At 40.2% G+C, this 18,612-nt stretch overlaps 1 long non-coding RNA gene across 1 annotated transcript in view; it reads right to left on the bottom strand.

The window, feature by feature from the left end:
* Positions 1–14,869: 14,869 nt before the first annotated feature.
* Positions 14,870–18,612, bottom strand: part of LOC108406109 (uncharacterized) — a 192,197-nt gene continuing 188,454 nt past the window's right edge. Inside the window, exons 4-5 of the long non-coding RNA XR_012127030.1 lie at positions 17,811–17,964; positions 14,870–15,610 (exon numbers count right to left, since the gene is read on the bottom strand). This is a non-coding gene — a long non-coding RNA (uncharacterized lncRNA). The remainder of the gene's footprint in view (positions 15,611–17,810; positions 17,965–18,612) is intronic.

Raw genomic sequence — 18,612 nt, 5'->3', positions numbered from 1 at the left:
GCCTTGGCTTCTTCCTCTTCAAAATAGAAATAATAGTTTCCTACTTATCTATAGGTCATGAGAAATACATAAGATTATAAAGCATTTAGATAGTCTGGCATATATTAAGGGCTATGTGTTTGTCAAATAAAGCAGACTCTAGAAAGAATTCAATAACACTCCCTTTATTCACTGATGTATTTCATGATCACTTCCTATTTATAAACAAGGCAGTTTAAATTTCTGGGTAGTGAGCTAAGATTTTCTTTTAAGATGCATTTATTTAAGTGAAATATGGAGTCCATTTCAAGAGAGATGCTAAATAAATTATAATACAGGGAGAAGGCAGACATAGTGAAAACATATAGATGACAGAGAAATGACTAAAATTTGATAACAATATTATAAGCAATTAGATTTAAGGTAAATTCTCAACAACCAAAATGAACCCAAATGAATAGCATGCTTTAGCTATCTGTTAGCACTGCCATAACTTTGAATTTTACATAAGACTTGGGGTTAGGCTATGTTACTTTGTGCCCCCAAATTCCTGTGTTGAAGCCTTAACTCTCGATGTGACTGTATTTGGAGACAGGGCCTTTAAAGATGTGATTACAGTTTAATGAGGTCATAAGGCTGGGGATCTGACCCAATAAGATGGGTGTCCTTACAAGAAAAGGGAGAGACACCAGGAGCCCATGCACACAAAGGAAAGGCTATGTGAGGAGGTGGTCATCTGCAAGCCAAGGAGAGAGACCTCAGGAGAACCCAAACCTGCAGACCCCTAGATCTGAGACTCCCAGCCTCCAGAGCTGTGAGAGGATACATTTCTGTTGTTTAAGCCACTTGGTCTGTGGTGTTTTGTTATAGCAGCCCTCACAGACTAATACAGACTTTTATGGGTGAAGGGAAGAGATTTCATCAGAAAGTTCTTTGTTTCCTTATTTAAGAGGCAATCTGAACCTAAAAAAGAAAAGAAAACCAGAGAGAATTAAGTGTGTATCAGAAACAACTGCACAATTTCCAGCCATCTTTTAACTGTAACAGTACAACTAAGAATGGCTAAAATGGACAGAGTAAAAGCTGGATTGGACACTGTCAGGGACACAGGCGCCATGTGAATGATATTGCTTGATCCTCAGGACAAATCCAGGGAGAAAATTCTGGACATGTAAAAACTGTAGTTAAGAGAGGTTGACAATCTGCCAAGCTCCCTTATGAAGAAAGTACAGAAATGCTCTTCTAAGTTTGAGGCTTTCTGCCCCTAAAATCAGTGTTCTCAACCCTCCAACCCTCATAGCATTCTGCTGGCAAAATTTGATAAAATCACAAGGCTTTATGAGGGATGCTGGAGGAGCCAGGCAAACAGAGGAACCTCCTTGCAGGGAGGATGGTCAAACTTGATGGAAGGTTGATGGGTTCCTGGAAGGCCCCCTTAACTCTCCTGGGGGCCACGGTTTCAGGTCCTGGAATATTTTCTAAAATAGTTTCATTTTACAAATGAACACAGGCTCCCCTGGAAGCAGCCAATGTTGGCAGAGATTAAATAATTAGCATTTCAAAGTGTTCATTTTCATTTTCCTCTTTGCCAGGGTGAGAACTACCACAGGACAAAAATAAGCTTCTCTTTTTCATGTCTCATCCTGTAAGGGGTCTTCCCAGAGAAACACCACCACCCAGCACTGCCGTTGGCTCCCCAGAGCTAGTTCCAAAGGCTGATCCCATCCTGGCCAGGCCGGCCCCTGTAACCGCCCCATGAGGAATGGCTTATCAATACCATGACTCGGTGGTTCCCAGTCCTTCCCAACATGTCCAGCGGGTCAACGCTGGGACATTCCTTACGGGAATTAAGGAGAACACGATGCTGGTAATCTTGGCATCTTCAGATTATATTTCAGTTTGCAAATCTCTTTCATAGGGTTTAAGAACAGAGCTAACACACCCATTCAGTAAAGGAATGAGAAGCCGTTACCTGGGTTGATAGAGAAATCTAGAGCTGGGCTGTCAGGTACCGTGGTCACCAGCCATGTGTGGCTTGCCCTTGCAGCGTGGCAGGGGCACACTGTATTGTACTCTAAGGATGAAGTACACATCAGATTTCAGAGGTTGAGTACAAAAATACAAGGTCAAATGTCTCAAGGCTATTTTTTATATTAATTACATGTTGAAATCATAATATTTTGAATCTATTAGCTTAAACAAAGTATATTATTAAAACTAATTCCACCTGTTTATTTCCTTTTGCTTTTATAACTGTGGCTACTCTAAAATGCTTTCCTATTTCTCTAAATCTTTCTCTCTAGTGCAGCACCTTATTTCACTCTTTCTTAGGGACCTATCACCATCAGAAATTCTCTTATGGATGTATTGTTTGCTCCCAGGATTCTGTCGCTCCTTCCAGAATGTGAGGTCCCTGAGGGCAGGAGCTTTGCCTATCTAATCCACTGCTTTACTTCCAGTACTCAGCACCAGGCACAAGAAATGTGTTCAATAAGTACTTCTAGAATTCCCAAAAGGACAAGAGAGCACAAGTAGAAGGTCCTGCTCTGAAACGTCCCTGACCACCAGGGGGAACTGACCACTGTCTTGCTTATACCTGAGGCCACTCAGTACAATACCCTGTGGCATTTAGTGCAAGTATATCCTTACCTGTTCATATCCTGCTAGATGTCAAGCTCCTAAACTGCAGGAACCTTGTCTTAGCTAACTTTTCACTCCCAGGCCAGACGCACAAGAGGTATCAAATAAATGTTTAATAAATGAATCAACCATTGAAACTTTTCTGGAGCATAGAAGTCTAAAAGGAGCTAATTTTCTTAAACAAGGGCATTCTGGCCTCATATAAATAATGTTTGTTTCTGTCTCTGGTCACCTTAACAGCCCTCCTTTTTATGCCACAAAAGCATGGGCTCTTCATCATTAAGGTAGGATTGGCAGGCCAGCTGGATGGAAAAGCAGCACAATAGTACAAATTATTGTTTGCCTAGTGCTTTGTATTTTGCTAAGTGCTTTCATGTACCCTATCATTTCATTCAATCCTTAAAACTACTTTGAAAGGAAGAACAGATATTAGTATCCCATTTTACTCTTTGACAAACATAAGAAAGTAAGCTTTCTTTCATTAATATAACTCTGTCCAAAACCCCTCAATGACTCCCTCAGTTATAGGATGAAACCCACACCGTTTATCCCAGCATGGAAACATTCTGCCATCTTACCTTTCAAGTCTTCTCTGCTGATAGTTGGTCCCATGCACACACCATGAGCCTGCCCTCTTTCCCAATTTCCCTTGGGAAAGCCCTGAATTTCCCCACCGACTGCCTTTTCCACTAAAATTTACCCTACAAGGGCTGCCTTCCTCAAAACTCATTCACATTCTTTCCTTTCAACACATTTCCTGCCTTGTCCATACCCCTTCCTGGCCACATCCTTGTGCCCTTTCGCCATTTTTCTTTTTGGCCAATGCCTGGGAGATTTTCCCTATGGTTCCTCCACTTGTTTGGTGTTCCTCACTTATTGGCCACATCTAAATCACCTACGAGTGCCTCATTCAAAGGGCCTTCACTTATTAATAATAGGTGTCTGCGGTGTTCTATGCTAATAGTACACTAGTCTCATTCTTAAGGGGGGCGGTTCATTTTCCTATAAGACCCCAGTCTGGATGGAAACCCCATAGTTGCAGAATTCAGGATGGGTATTTCACTCAAGTATGTCTAATCAAAATGTTTGAACAGAAAAGAGTCTCTCTAATGGCTGCCTCAGGAAATGTAACAATAATGAGCTGAAGACAATGAGTGACAAAGAAGTTGCATAAAAGGAGATGTTTGTATGAAACTTGATTGGTTTAAAATATCTGCTGAACTGTGCTTCCACAGACACAGCCTCAGCTATCATAATGTGCAAATCATAGGCTCTGATCAGCCAATGGATTGCTTTCCCTTGAAATAACTGTTCTCCCCAGTCTAATCAGCTACAGTAGGATGACATAGTATGTCATCCTAGGCATATTTCTGGTTTCTAGGGCTGATATGTGCAATGGAACTTAACTTAAAGGCTGAAGCCTCTCTCTGTACTATTGAGTAGAAGGAAGGACACATCCTTTGAGAATGCATTTTGAAATTAATATATGATAACTCTGTGGAAGGCAAGTGACTGTCTCTACCACTAGCACAGTTGAGAACTATTCAGAATTGAAAAGTAGAGGAATGTATAAGCCTACAAGCCCAATAAAACGGTCTGTGTACCTGCTCACAGTGAATCATCCGGTCATTGATTTGGAATATTGCACAAAAGACTCCATACGTAAAGTGAGAAGTCAGACTGAATGATGGTTGATACATCTCACAATCTTAGAATACTAAGATTCTCTGAAATTCCCTAACAGAAGATCCTCACTCCAGCACATCTCCTGCCTGGTGACTCTGCTTGGAAAATGCATCCCAAGAGGTGTTCCTCTAGCCTACATGCTTCCTTTACCAAATGTGGCCAGTATTTTTACTTCTAGTACGGAGAAGAGGTTATATTTTTGACAGGCCTATTCTCTGAATTAGTCATCTTTGTGCACATATATATATATATAGTTATATATCTCATATCATTCATATTATATATATATATATATGGCACTCAGAATAGAGCATTGACAGATAAAACTAAAGAAACTTGGCTTGAAATAGGTAAGGAAGGATGAGACCCTCATTATATAGCTTCTTCCTCAATTTACTGGGAATTTTTAAAGAACTCACTGTAGGTGCATTATTTCACTTGGGCATAATATACAGGCATAACACAGAGGTGTGTCCCTGACCTCAAATAATTTTTTTAACATGGTATCAAATTGCTTGTTTATGGCTCCTCAAACCAACCCACTCCAAAGAGGACTCATTACCTCCCCACCATCTCAACTTTCCCACCTGTTCTATGCTACTGCCAGAATGATCTGTTTTCTCATATTTTATATATATATGTCTGTATGTGTGTGTATTTATATATTTTTCCATATATCCTATACAGAAGTCCATTCTCCATATATACACATCTCCCAGGTGTAGATGACATACAGTAAATTACATGTGTTCAAAGTATACAATTTTGTAAGTTTTGACATGAGTTCACATTTATGAAACCATGAATCAATATAACCATCAAAATTTCTTTTGACTCTTACAATCACATCTTCATTTTCCTCTCTACTCCCCTGGATCCCAGAGAGCCACAATTCTGTCACTACAGTAAGTTTGCATTTCCTAAAACTTTACATAAATGAGTTTTTCATATGTACACTTTTTTGGTCTGCATTCTTTCACTCAGTATAAGCATTTTGAGACTTATTCATATTCTCATGTATATCAGTAGGCTTATTGGGTTTTTGATGACTCAGCAGTATTCCACTGTGTGGATACACAATTGATTTATCAATTCCCCTGTTGATAAACATTTGAGTTGTTTCCAGTTTTTTACTTGTTATAAATAAGCTACTGTAAAAGTTTAGGAAAAGAGCTTGTATGGACATATGGATTCAGTTATTTTGGATAAATAGCTGATAGGAGGATGGTTGAATCATGATGGTACACATTTTGACATTTTAAGAAACTGCAAATTCTTTGTATCATTTCACATAACTAATAACAGCCAATGAAAACTTCAGGTACTCAACATTCTTATCAACACTGGGAGTCATACAGTTTTTATTTTTAATATTGGTGATTTGTATCATCTTTCTTTTTTTCCTGGTTAGTTAGGCTAAATATTTATCAATTTTATTGATTTTGCCAAAGAACTAGTTTTGGTTTTACTTATTTTCGCTATTGATTTTGGTTTTCCTTCATTTACTAATTTTCAGATCTTTGTTTATTGCCTTTTGTTCACTTGCTTTGGATTTAATTTGCTCTTTTCCTGGTTTCTTGTGGTAGTAACTTGAGATCATTGATATGAGACTTCTTCTTTTTTAATATAGACATTTATTGTTATACATTTCTTTCTACAAACAGTGAAAACCAAAAATGAAGGATAAAGTTAATGCAAAATAAAATAGACCTGAGAATGAGAGAAAGAGAGAGAGTGAAGAGAAAAAGAAAGATTTCTGATGACAATTTTGAGCTCCTGAATCCAAGTACATCTGAAGCCACATACCGCTAGGCTTTCCAGTTGCATGAGCCATTATATTCTTTTAAGCTAGTTCTAGATATCTTTGATTTGAAACTTAGAATCTTGTCTCAAACAAAAAACGTGAGGTTAAGCCACAGGGAAGTTTCACTGGGTGACCACCTGAACAAAGCATTATGACAGGCACTTAGTTTTGCATTTTCATATCATCTTCACAATTAGCCTGTAAAACTGATATTACTGACTTCCTTTAACTGAAGGGGAAATGCAGAACCAGAAAGTGAAGCAATTTGCCAAGCCGATACCGAGCATGACAGTGAGAGTTTGAACCTACATCTGAGCAGATCTAAACTTCTTTCCACAGCCCTTGACTGCCTGGCAGAAAGTTGATAACAAAGCCACTTATTTCCATTCCCCAAGTGCTAGAAGAGTCAAAGTTAACACAGCCTCATAGATATAGGCATAAACTTGGGAAAAGTCAGCAATGCCTTTTGTATTCCAAGTTTTTATTTGTGAGATTGTTGTCCACCAGTTTATAATTCTCTGAATCCACCTCACTCCAGCCCTGATTCTTCTTCCAGCAAGGAGATCTGTAGGAGACAGTGCCTCACTTTCTGGGCCCCAGCCCATCTTGGTATTGTTTGGCAACATCTTTCCTCTCCATGTGAGCAGATACACCTGATGTGATCCCATACGGAACTCCATTCTCCATCTATTAAACAGTGATGGAATACTGACAACCTCTTGGCACTGTGCTCTGAGCTGTCAGGAAAGTACAGGAGAGAGACTTCACCCTATGGGATGTGTCAGCCCTGTGAAGACAGGAGAGGCATATGGAAAGAGGTAACTAATCCTGCCTACATGTGTGAAAGGTTGAAGCTACTAGAAAATGAAGGAGGCCAGGAAGACAGGTCCCTGGGAATGGTATGGAATGGTTACATTTCTTGGAAAATATTACTTTACTTTGCCTTTAGAGATGTCTGGTTTTTGAAAGAATGTCTTCTATCTTTTCTTTTACTGTTTCATACTCTATTTTTCAAGACCCATCTCAGAGCTCACCTCTTCTGGAATAGAATAGAATGATTAAAAACACACTCTCTGGCATCTGAGATTTGGGTTCCAATATCAACTCCACTGTGGTTAGCTGTGTGACTTTGGGCAAGTTACTTAGCCCCTCTGTGTTTGGGTTTTCTTCTCTCTATGTACCACATAATGTTATTGGAAGGATAAGTAAAATAACGTATGGAACATGTTTTGAACAGTGTCTGATGCAAGATCAGCTCTCAATAGAGATCAGTTAGTAATTATTCTTACCACTTCCTCATCATAGCTCCTATATGCTGAGGCTGCTCAGGACATATACTATGCCTTGTGTATTGTCATTGTATGAGAGTAACAGTCACCTTAGTGAGAGCACTTCTCACAATATCTCTTCTCTTCTTTTTAAACCCTCTTTGCATATGTAGATATCTCTAACAATTCCTATTGTGAGGAATATTTTGATGGTAAGTCTCATAACACATAATATACTTAATTCAAATTTGCTGAATCAATGAAGGGTACTTTATGACTTTGTAACTAAAGAGTCAATATTTCAGACTTGTTTCACATGAGGTTTGATCCACCAGCTCAACCTTATCTCCAGGAGTATAGTTTTGTTTTATTTTTTTTCTGTTTTCCTGCTCTCCCTTCTGTGGTATCAATTTTATCTTATGGGTTATGTTAAAGAAAATAAAAATTCTGAGACTTCTTAAAGCAGAAAGAAAGACTTTATTCAAGACTTTTGCAATAGGGGCATAGCAATTATAGAAAGAAATAAGGCTCAACTCCAAGTACTAGGATAAGTGGGGATTTATAGCCAAGGAGAAGGGTGAGGGGGCCAGTGTATAGAAAATTACAAAAAGGAGACTTCAAGATAGGGAGATTCTTGGTAAACTGATGTAATAGGGTTCTTGTTAAGGGCAGCCAAAGTGGGGAATGCGAACTTGATCAGATGTCAAATGTGATCACATATCACATAGAGGGAGAGGAATGACTTAGCAGGATTCTTGCTAAAACTGATCGGGGCAGGCCGAAGACAAGATAGGGGCCAACATTAAGACCTACTTGGAAAGAGGGCTCGGAGAAGCCTCTGTGGTTAAGGGGAGAGTCTTTGTCAGTGGCTCCTCTGGTGGTTTAAGATGATGGCCAGTAGCTTCTTGTCCAAATCTAGAAGAAAAACAAAGATGACTTTGTTCTGAATTCCCAGAAGTCCAAAGAATCCCTCTGATTAGACCAGCTTAGTCATGTGGACTAGGAGGTTGGTATGTGCTGGTTTATCAGAAGCTGCACGTTCCTCCCTTGGGTCAATAAAGTAAGTGGTATTATCCAAACCCTAGAGATCCCAAATGGAAATGGGGTTCAGGCTCATCCCTAAATCTGCATGCCCCTAGGGCAAGAGGGAGGCCCACAGTCCATATGTATGAATTTTTAAAAGTTACAAATTGAACTAACAAATTGTTAAATAAAACATGTTTCTCTTCCCTGCCAGATTAAATAAAGAAGTCCTGAATTCTTTTATGCTCACTCTGGCAACCCTACTTCGACCTTGACAAACGCACCTTCAAAATTACAAAATTGCACTATCTGTGTGAAGTTATTATGAGTCCCTCCAACATCACAAATGAGAACGCAAAGAGAAACAGGGTAATGCGTGCTCCTTCTTACTAGAAATAGCAGTTTGTTATTTTAAAAATCTATATTTTCTCTATCAGAGAAGATGGTGTGATGGCTATTTAGTCTGTTTTTCTTACCCGAAAGCTTCCATTACTGAGTCCTTCTCACCCTCCAAAGTGGCTTCCATCTCTGACTTCAGCAGTGGGACATCCTATAACTCTTCATGGCATTCAAGCCCAGCTGCCTTTTATTTTGAGGAAGCACGGCTGGAGATTTGGGGAATCACTTCCCTGGGGCCTGAATGAGATACTTACCAAAGCAGATGTTAGGGTTGTAAGTCGCGCTGTGGCAGGGCTAAGCACCTGGTCCACATGACAGAGGTAGCCATGCTCTTTAATAAGTATTCTTGTTTGTCTGTTTGTGATACGCAAGACTCTCTAAAGCTGGGCTCAGGACAGGAGGCCTTTGTACCCAGATCTAAGGACATCACTGGTCCTTTTCCTCCTGGACATGCATACAGGTAGGCCCATTTCCCAGCCTCTTTGGGCCAGGTAATTGAATTATGGCCAGTGAATATAAGCTACTTCAAGGTGTAGCACATAAGAGCCTCCTATGCAATCCTTTGCATTCTCTTCCCCCATTCACTGGCTAAATGGAGAACATTCTAAAACTCAGAAGAGGACAGGGGGATCACAAATGGAACAAGCAGAGCCTCCCTGCAGATTCCACCTCTAATTGTATTTTACCTGAGCAAGTAATGTATTTCTATTATGTTAAGACCTTGAGATTGGTTTTTCTCTGTTATAACAAATATTACTGCCTTAACTTGTACAAGGGCTGATGAGAAGGGGGATAGAGAGAATGTTTGCTGGTATGCTAGTTAAACACCTACCCCAATTACCTTCAAATTGCTTTGAGGCAAATAGCTACAATAGTCATGTGGCATTGCTATCCAGATTCCTGGCTGGGTCATGGCAGGCTTTTATGCACTACAAAATACAAAACAATTCAACTTAGAGCCTGTGTGATTTATGTAATGTGCCTAACATAGCACCCTGCCCATGTGACTTCTAGTACTGGTATGCAAAGAATACAGGACCTGGAATTGATTTTCCAATGCCTGGATGTCATTTTTTTTTATCAATATGATTTTAAGCTATGAACTGAAAATAATTTTTTATCAAAATGATTTTAAACTATGAACTGACAAAAAAACAATAGTATAATAAGTGGCTATTAAAATGTTAGGGTTGGCCCACATTGAAGAGGTGATAGGTAACACAACCTGTTGTCCAAGACTCCATCAGGTCAGCAGTCCCTCTTTCTAGGGCAAATATAACGAAGATATCATCTATTTCCACTCTCAAAGAACTGGGATTGAAATATTATTCAGGGGAGGGGAGTGTGGAGTGGGGGTGTCCTCAGAAGTTCCTAAAGATGGAGTTTAAGGATGCATAGACCAAACTCCTAGTGGATAGGGAACATAAGGGTGGGAGGGCTGTCTTAAGCCAGAGGACAATATCAGCAGACAACAGGATGCTGAGTGGTAAAAACCTTCGGAAGTTTGGAGGGAAATGTGCAGGGTCAGGGATTTCAAAGTGAAGTATCAAAAGCGTTGAATAAGCATAAATTTATAAAGCTGATCTGTATTAAGTGGTTCTACTTGTGCAGATTTTAATTCCTTATCTTGTTTTTATTGCCTGGCTTGTAAAAAGTATAGTAATGACATTGGTGGTGGTAATGATGGTGATGGGGAGGTAACACCTTTCCAGCAAAGCCTTCCCTAATTACATCCTGTGGTTAGGTTTTGTCTCTTCTAGGATAAGTTGCATATCTTTATAGAACTAACCTGGTAGTGTCCATTTTCTGTTTATGTGTGGGTCTCCAGACCTGGAATATAGAAGGCTGGTAGGGTGCTTTACATATGCCTGTTTTCCCAGTACCTCTCTCTTTCCCAAGCACATAATTAGTGGTCAGCCATAGTTTGCCAAATTGAATGTGAGGAGGATGAATTATTAACTATGTAAAAAGAGGACATTTTTCTTTATCAGCCTTTATCGGTATCTAAATAATGTTCCCTTTCAAAACAGTAACACCCTACACTTCTTTTGAGATCGTGTTGTGTCCCCTCCACCAGAACTGTCCTAGTTGACAGAGAGGATCTCAACATTTCTGTACCAACTTACAGGCTTTCAGAGTGTTTCTTTGTTTCTTTTGTTTTAGGAAAGCAAAACTGCTCTCTTGCCCCCACTATGCAATTACAAAAATGAATATTCTTTTAAATACCTACTTCTCCAGATTTTGATCGACACCCACCTCCTGGGGCACAGGGGTGGGTTAGAGTCTTCCCCTCCTCCTGATTTGAGAATTTCTTCTCAGGTTAATCTCTGAACCCCTTTATAACTCAAATTCTGTGAGCCAATTTTTTGCCAACATTTGGTCAGGAGAAGTGTGGGAGATGAGAGGGATTTAAAAATATATTGAGCAGCTTTGTTCTTAAGCTGGTATTGGTGCCATCATGTATCTGGAGAGGTTTTGTGGTCAGATTTTGATTATTTGCTAGTTTTGGCAAACTGTTGAGATGTTAGAGCTCATATTGTTTCTATCATTTTTTTACAGTTTCTTGTTTAACTCTTTGCTGATGGAACTTTTTAGACACACATCAAGATCAGATATGATTGAAAACAGAAATAACATTTCTGCCTCTTGACTTCAGGCTCACCAGTGGGGCCTGACTGCAGGCTCTTGGGCAATGTCCAATATCCATTATGTGTTAGTGGATCATAGTGGGCTGTGTATGGTCACTGTGATCTCATAAACACACAAAAAAGCCTTCATTGTATCTAAAGAAGATAAGAAGTTAAAATCCTCACAAGTAGGACCAATTCATACAGATTGGCTTTATAAACGTATGCTTGTTCAACACTTTTGATACTTCTTTTTGAAACACCTGACCCTACATATTTCTCTCCAGATTTTCCTAGGTGTATACCGTTCAGCATCCTGCTGTCTATTGATATTGTCCTTTGGCTTAAGACAGCCTTCCCACCCCCATGCTCCTCACCCATTAGTTTAGTCTATGCACTTTTAAACTCCATCTCTCGGTGGAGCACACCCTCACTCCATGTTCCCCTATACTGCAAAATACGTCAACCCCAGTTGTTTGGGACTGTGGAAATAGATGAAGTCTTCTCTATGTTCACCCTAAAAAGAGGGACTACTGAATGGATGGAGTCCAACAGGCTGTGTTACACTTCAGCTCTTCATTGCCCTCCGTGATCACTGATATTGAGTAATCTCCTTCCATGGAGTAAGGACTGAACCTAGTGGTTCACTCCTAAAGAAAAAAGTACAAATACAGCAGAAGTGATGAGATGTCACTCTAAGGTTAGGGTACAAAAGGACTCTGGCTACCACCTCTCTCTTCCTTCCTCCCTCTCTCTTTTCCCCAGGAAGGAAGAAAGCTGCCATGCTGTGAAAAGCTACATGGAGAGACCAAGTCCCAAAACTCAACCAACAGCCAGTGAGGGCCCAGGGCCTGCCAACATAGAACCTTCCGCAGGTTCACTTTTGAGATGACAGCAGCCCCAGATGATTCCTTGAGTGAAGCCTTGCTAGAGATCCTGAGTCAGAGGCACTTATCTAAGCTGCATCCAGATTCTTGACCCCCTCAGCCACTCTCATAATTGTGGGCTTATACACATTTGTTGTCTGAAGCAACAAAGCGATGGGATAATTTGTTATGCACTAGTAGATAACTAATACAGACTCTGAACAAATATTGCAAAGAAGAAACTAACATTAAGAACCTACATGAATCTCACTGAAACTTCTGTCCTTTGGGATAAATTAGACAATTTGGGATCCTAATAAAATTTTACAAATGCTTATCTTCAAGAGGGAAGACTGAGGGCCCATGTGTCCTCTTTTCCCTGGCTCCCTGTCTAGGCATCCAGAGCAGCCCCTCTGAGGTGCAGCCCCAAGGCCCCTCCCAGAAGAGGGTGTCTAATTCAGAGCACTGCGCAAGGCCTCGGCCCCCTGTGAGCTTTTCTGTCACACTGCTCATTTTCTTGCTAGAAGCATTTTCATTTTTATGCTAAAAGATTTAGAATTTTCTCCAACCATGTGTTTACAGCTTCCCCTAACCTCAACTTTCTTCCCCAGAGGATATCATCCCTTTCCCTTCATAAATGTCTTCCGCTCCTAAGTGGTCCACACCAGGGTCATGGAGATATCAGGGTTCCTTGCAGTTCTGGAGACCTTTCCCCATCCATACCTTCCCACAGGTGGCTGTGATTCTCTGGAGCAGAAGTCAAATAGTAAAAGCTTCATCAAAAATAACTGACAGCAATTGGACCTGGGCTGGGCTGAACGCTACCTTTAAATCTCACCTGGAAAAAGAACTTGATAGGCAAATAGTATAAATGAGTAGATTCTCTATTATCTACAGTCTTAGTAAAATAATGTGACTCTGGAATGATACCACATTTAACACAGAACTGGCTCTCACACAGGTACCTGAACCAGCATCCAGAACCCAGCACCCAGCACTCAATCTGGCACAGAGCAGATACTGAATTAGTATTTGCTGAATAACTGAAGGAGCAGCCCCTATATGGACTGATACATTTTCAAGGAATTACAGCGCGAACAACATTTAACACTATGGTGCAACTGAAAACTATAAAAACCTCTTTGGTTCAGAAATAGAAAGAAGAGTAAAAGACACTTGAAGTAAATGTTCAAAAGTGGCATTAAATAAAAATTGCAAGTTAACAAAATATTTACTATATCAACATGTATCGTAGTTGGTCTATAATTTTTATAAGGGAAAAAACTCTATAAAGTAACTTAAATACATTGATTTTTTTAAATGCCAAGCATGTTAAATAGAATGGGAAGAATTTTTGAGTCCTGCTATATGTCATTAGCCTGTTTATTTCCTTTCTAGCACTAAGCACTAATCAAAATTGTTGTTTGTTTATTTATGCCCTCCCCAACATGCTTGCGCACATGTGTGCGTGTGCACGCGCACACACACACACACACACACACACACACACACACACACACACCACACACTGAATGTAAACCCATAAGGGCAGCAATGTAGTCACTTTATTCACCACTTTTCTCCAGTGAAGCACCGGCCTGCCGCATTGTGGGCATGCAAACATTTATATTTGTTGGATAACTGAATTAATATCTCATTGATGGCTAATTGATTAAAGCATGTTTTCACTTACTGCAAAGAATTTAAAGGCCAGGTTTTCAAAGGTAAAATTTTAGAATACCCCCCACCCCACCCTGTCCTTCAATATTTTTCTCTTTCAAGAACAAAATACTTAATCCTCTGTGGAGTCCTAGATTGGGGGAACTTCCCTTCCCCCTAACAAGGGATGGCCCCAAACTCAGCCCAGGGCTAGACCAATGGTTTGCTGAGGAGGGAGGATGGTGGGGAAAGCAGGGCCCAACAGCGTCTCTGAGCAAGGCCAGCAGTCGTGCCTTCCTAGAGACCTCCAGCTCCGAACGTTAGACCCTGTACCAGTTAGAAAATGAGATCTGACAAGGCTTTAATCCAAAGTGGCATTTCCCTCTGAGGTTCCTCTCAGTCTTAAGTGGAGACACAGATAACAGGAGGGAAACTGCAGAAAATATTGTGAAAAACTGGGGAAGCCGCCCTTGTTAACAGCTCAGAAAGGAAAAAAAAAGAGTTTTGGCATTCATCTTAAATTACCTAAGACTTCAGATTCAAGCTCAATTTGCTGCAAGAATTGTATCCAAATCTGGGATAACTCCATTCCTTTTATTCGGGTTCAATTTTTCTCCTTCTGGTTTTTATTTTTAGCAGTGCTTCAATTATTTTAAGATGATAATAATCATCAGACTTTTTTGATTCTGAATTTATGTAGAATGAGGCCAACAGTTCTTTTTCAAAGTCTTCAAGAAACCAAACTTTCACAGCCCCACATTCTGCTCCCAAGACATTAACTCTAATTAAGCTAATCAAACCCATGCACAGCTGTAAGAATAAAAAGTACTGAAGAACAAGCCAACTCTATGAGAAACAGATATTATACAATGAAAATAAAATGAATTCTCCAGACTTCTTTAACTACTGTTCCATTAAATACATTTATTTTTGAATGAGCTTTGATCTTTTTTTTCATTTCATAAACCAAGATGTTGTCATTAGAGGAATGAATTACTTCCTTTCAGTTGACCTCATTCATATTCCATACCAAGAGCCAATACTATTACAACTGCAATTGAGCATAATCCAATTACAATTTTTATTTCAAAATATAACATGATCCCATGCACTTGAAAACCAAATGTACTCCCACGTTGGCAAAAAATGCAGAGACTCCCATTTGCATGAATTACAAAAGAGGATGTATAGGCTGGCTTGGAGGAAAGGGATGGGAGAGTTAGAAAAGTGGAAATACCAGCCCTCAGTATCCTCATACCAGCAACGTGGATGGAAGGCTCAGATGTCTTCCTGGGCTAAGCAGGTAAGTCCTGGCATGGGATCGTCCAACAAATATCCTTCATGAATGGATTTGCCTTCCTTCTCACCTTTTACAAAGCCCACCTTTCTTACCTGTTTTATGTTTTCACTTTCATGGGAGCTTTATATCTTCTTTATTCTCCCTCACCTCTGGCCAAGTCTTTTTAGCTTCTGTTAAGGCTAACTTTAGACTGAATACCCTCTATGCATATGAATGCTTTTTTCCATATTAGGAAGTAGGCTGGGAAGAGGTTGACATTCAGCTTGGCCAAGAGTCCTACAGTTGGTTCTTTCTGGGTCTCTCATTGGTTCAATGACAGAAGAGGTCAGTTGATTCTCTTGGTCTACCATCCAGGATTGCTGTAGAAGTGAAATAAAATGTTTTGTAAAATAAAACCTATAAAGGGCTTCATGCAAGACTGACAAATACTGCAGCATATCATCTTGGAGGGACTCCAAGATGTCATTAGAGTTGTACACCCTGGAGTTGTGCAGTTGTACAACTGTATGCAGTGGCCTTGATGTTAGATAAGCGTGTCGGCCCTATGGATATATTCAAGAAAACTAAGGCATAAGAACTAAAGGAAAAATAAAGGTAGAAGAAGACAAAAGGAAAGGAAGACAGAAAAGTGACAGAGGAAATAGGCTGGTAATGTATAATGATGCCCATCAATGTGTGTGTGTGTGTCCATAGGGGAAGACCTATAAGGATAGCCACAAACTCTTAAATATGTGCTACATCTGGAGTGTGCAATGGGGTGTTATTTTAATTTTTTAACCACAACTTCTACAGTTTACAAAAACCACTAATGAAAGAAGCAACAGAGAGGAGGAGATTGCAGTGAATCATGGCTAGGGAGGAGGCGTGGTAGGGAAGACACACAACCACATGCTTCAGGGCCTTACTTTAACACCCATCATATGTTATCATCCACATTCTTATGCCACAGACAAGGATTAGAGATGGGGTGTTGGGAAACTTCAGAAAATAGATACAGTCAAGCTTGGGGGATGCTGCCCCCTACTATTGTCAAGTGAGGCACCCCTTGTCTCTTCTGGCTCTGAGGTTTCCCACTGAGGTGAAGTCAGGTAGTGAGTAAGATCACCAAGGGAGGGGTCACAGGTGAAAGAGGAGACCATGTAAGTCAGAAGCTTGTTCTCTTTGGGGAGAACAGGGGAAGAAAAAGTAGTATGAGAATAAGGAGTCATCTAGGAGGGAGGAGAATCATTGTCAGAGCTGTGCAGTGGATACCAAGAGAACTAAGCAAGAGCTGGTATTATTACAAAGACTATTTACATGGCAGGTGAGAGAAATAAAACTCATATTGGCTTGACAACAAAAAGAAAGGTATTGTTCCAATAGCCAAAACATCTAGGGTTGTCCTAACTTCACTTTATACAGCACATCCTGCCTGCATAATATTTGGGTACCATTCAGTCCACTGGTTGTACCCACATAATTCTCCCAAAATGTGTGATATATATGCATTTTATGTAATGGATTCTTTTACTGTATATTACAGTTTCATGCTTACTATTGAGACATTTATAACAGAAAAGCTGAAGACCAATTTGATTGTTTCACCAAATATTATAGGTTTTTATGGTGATGCCTGTAGGGAACATGAATTTAGTTCATCCTGAACAGTTACAAATAACATTGCTTTGAATATGAAAAACTTGGTACTTTTTCAAAGGGCTTTATCACCTACCATGTAAGAGTAAATTCGCACTTGGGAGCAACCCTGAAAATCAGGATGGATGATCTCACACCCGTTTGAGAGATATTGAACTGAGGCCCCCAGGGTTGTAGCTAGGTACAGGCAGAATTGAAGCAAAAACCCAGGGTTCTGAAATTTTTATGTAGGCATTGTGTAACTGTTAGGGACACAGGCTCTGTGCCCAGCTGCTCAGGTTCATTTCCAGCTTTATCATGCACTAGTTGTAGGCTCACAAACAGGTCATTTACCTGCTTTGTGATTCAGTTTCTTCACCTTTAAAATGGGATGTCATAGGTTGAATTGTGTCCTCCAAAAAGATATGTTCAAATCCCAAGCCCTGGTACCTGTGAGTGTGACCTTATTTGTAAGCGGGGCTTTTGTAGGTATGATCTAATTAAGATGAGGTCATAGCACACTAGGGTGGACCCTATGACTGAAGCCCTTATACAGAGAGGGAATTTTGAACAAAGACATAGAGAGAGCAGAAGCCATATGAAGGTACACAGACAGAAGGAAGAAAGCCATGCGATGACAGAGGTGGCGAATGGAGTGATACGTCTGTAGGCCCAGGAACGGCAAGGACAGCCACGGCCACCAGAACACAGAGAAAGGCCAAAGGAGCTTTGCAGAGGGAGCACAGCTCAATGCCTTGATTTCTACCTTCTAGTCTCCAGAACCATGAGAGAATAACAGTTTGATGGTTTTAATCCAGTTTGTGATGGTTTGGGATCGCAGCCCTAAGAAACTGGTAATGAGATGAGCACATTTCCTGCCTTTGGTAGATCATACTATTGTTCAATGATTTTGTTCTTCCCCACAGGAGAATGATCTACTCTTACCTAGTTGGTATCATGTTTGGCCAGTGAAATGGTGGAAGCGAGAAGCCTTAAGAGCCTTTTGTGGCTCTGCTGTCTTGCCTTTTCCCTCTCCCGGAAGATACACAGTTCTCAGAGAGGGACAGCTCCTCAGCCCATATAGCCAAAGGCAGGTGACCTGTAATAGAGTTGAAGCCATTCTGAAATGAGCATGAATGTGAGAAAAAAACAATCTCTGCTTTTATATTTGGGAATGTTTCTTACAGAAGCATGATTTAGCCTAAGGTGACCAATACACTACCTCATAAAACATTTGAGAACTCAGTATCAGCACAATTTTGGATATACTACTAACGTTATTTAAGTACTATAACTGTCTTCTACTCAAATCCTCTATTACAATTATTGAGTGCTTCTTATGTATCTGGATAAAGTATTTGGCTCCAAGATGGGCATATGAACCATGTTGGAGGAATACAAATCACTCCTTGGACCTTTGCTGGCACATCCTCCTCAGAGTATGGTGCTTTCTCTTACCTGAGCACCTGGCTACACGAGTAATTATGCCTGGCACTTGTGGGGGTTGTCTTTTCCACTACAAAGAGATAGTCTAGCTAAAAATAAATTTACCATAGAGAAAAGAAAAGCACAGAGCCAAGGGGCTGGGGGAAAATAAGGAGTTTTCTTAACATCATTTAAGCCCCCCATGGATCCAGCTATGCTCAACCAGATGCACTCTTAGATTTCTCAGTTACATGAGGCAATACTTTGTCATGTTTGTTAAGCTGCTTTGAGTTGACTTTTGTTAATAGAGTCTTGGCTACAG

Source organism: Manis javanica, chromosome 17 (assembly GCF_040802235.1).
Source record: "Manis javanica isolate MJ-LG chromosome 17, MJ_LKY, whole genome shotgun sequence".
Taxonomy (NCBI): Eukaryota; Metazoa; Chordata; class Mammalia; order Pholidota; family Manidae; genus Manis; species Manis javanica.
This window is presented reverse-complemented; position numbering and strand designations above follow the sequence as displayed.